Raw genomic sequence first — 2170 nt, forward strand, 5'->3', positions numbered from 1 at the left:
CGCTAGAAATCGAGATTCGGGAACGTAAGTGGAGATGGATTGGGCACACGCTGTGAAAATATGAATACGAGATTTGCAGAGAGGCGCTAGATTGGAATCCAGAAGGTCATCGAAGAAGAGGCAGGCCCAGAAACTCGTGGCGGCGAAGCCTAGCCGCTGAAATCCGAACTGTCGACGAGAATATTTATTGACTGGGACCAGGTGAAGTTGCTGGCTCCGGATCGTCAACAGTGGAGGTCTTTTATCACGGCCCTATGCACCGGAGGATTTGCGCGGGATCATTAAGTAAGTAAGTAAGTGCATTTGTTTATTTGTTCGTAAATTTGTTTTCTGATTTTAAGTGAGGTTCTTTGAAAAATGAAGATTCTGTAAAAGATACGACTGTTTCCAGAGAATGCAGAGGAAATATTGCTAAAGATCTATATAAATTCCGCAACGAAAACACTTAGCTTCATCTTCCGGGTTCAAAATTCTAAAAGATATACCCGAATACTTTAACAAAAGATCTGAGTTAACCGTTGAATATACTTTCAAACATAATAGTCATGTTTTTCCATTTTGTTCTGCTAGTTTCTGCACTGCTTCTCAATCAAATATTCACCTAAGGACCGTATCGTAATTGATGAATACAACTTTAAGCCTCTCTGTAAAAAAGACTATGAAGTGTTTTGACAGCTGTTCAGTGATCGCGTGTTATAAACATAGTAAACAAACAGAATAGCTCAAAAAAAAGTTGAGTTTTGTATCCCGGCGCAGCAATGAAGGGACTTTCGGAAGAAAAACGGAAAACGATTGTGACCAAATACTGTTCGGAGCCCGGCTTGACGATAAGAAAATTGGCTAAACAGGAAGGAGTCAGCATCTGTGCAGTTCAAAATGCTATTGCCCGATTTAGTATGCACAACACTTTCAGGGATCTACCAGGTCGTGGCCGAAAAGTTGGTGCATCCAAGCCGGCTTTGAACAAAAAAATATGCCAGCAGTTTGAAAGAAAACGGAATTTGTCAGTTCGGGATTGCACAAGAAAGTGTGGGACATCATTCGGAATGGTGCAACGTGCCAAGGCACGTAACTCGTTGAAGACCTACAAGAAGCAGAAATGTCCGAAACGCAGCAAAATTCAGGCGAAATCCGTGAAAACTCGAGCTCGAAAGTTGCACGATGAGGTTTTGAGCAAGAAGAATTTGTGCATTATTATGGATGATGATTCATATGTGAAAATGGACTACAAAACTCTTCCAGGTGCACAATTCTACACTGTGCCTCGAGGAACGGATGTCCCAAACTCGGAGAAGTCAATTTTTTGTAAAAAAAAATTGGCAAGAAGGTGCTGGTTTGGCAAGGAATTTGTGGCCTTTTTTCACTTTCGGGAACATGAATGCCGAAATATATCGGACTGAATGTCTTCAAAAGCGTATTTTGCCACTCATTCAGAAGCATACAGGTCAGACACTATTTTGGCCAGATCTTGCATCATGCCACAACGCGCGTTCAGTCTTGGAGTGGTATCGAGAGATGGAAGTCAATTTCGTGGTAAAAGCGACGAATCCTCCAAATTGCCCAGAGATCCGGCCTATCGAAAGGTATTGGTCCCTGATGAAAGGGAAACTGCGGAAGAAGGACCATGGAGCTGTTGACATCAATCAGTTCAAGAAGGACTGAGCAGATCCAAGTCTAATTAGATGATCCTTGCTGTTATCCCATTCTTTGAAGTCTAATAAACATGTACAAACAACCAGAATTGAAAAATAAAAGAGCAATGAATAAATAGAAGACTTATAAGTTGTATTCATAATTTAAGATACAGTCCTTAATTGTTTCCACTTGTTAGTCAATGATTCGAAATATACTTATTGGCGCTTTTTTTAGAGGAAAGGCGGATTAATTTAAGTTTAAAACAACATTTTAACAAAATTTTGCCTTTTCCACATATAAAAACTATTGATGTGTGCCCAACAGACCTCTTGTATGTGTGTGTAGCAAAACCCCTTTTGTGATTATCATTCTACTAAAATGTAAACCAAAGCATATATTTTTGAACCAGTTTATAAGATTCTACACTTATTCGAAAAGCAAACGTTGAATTCACCTCGATTTTCACGTAGGCGCTCATTACGGGAAGTTTTGCTTGACTTAAGTGAATTACTTAGAAGCTAATACAAATTCGCTT

This window comes from Uranotaenia lowii, chromosome 1 (genome assembly GCF_029784155.1).
Source record: "Uranotaenia lowii strain MFRU-FL chromosome 1, ASM2978415v1, whole genome shotgun sequence".
In the NCBI taxonomy this organism is placed as follows: Eukaryota; Metazoa; Arthropoda; class Insecta; order Diptera; family Culicidae; genus Uranotaenia; species Uranotaenia lowii.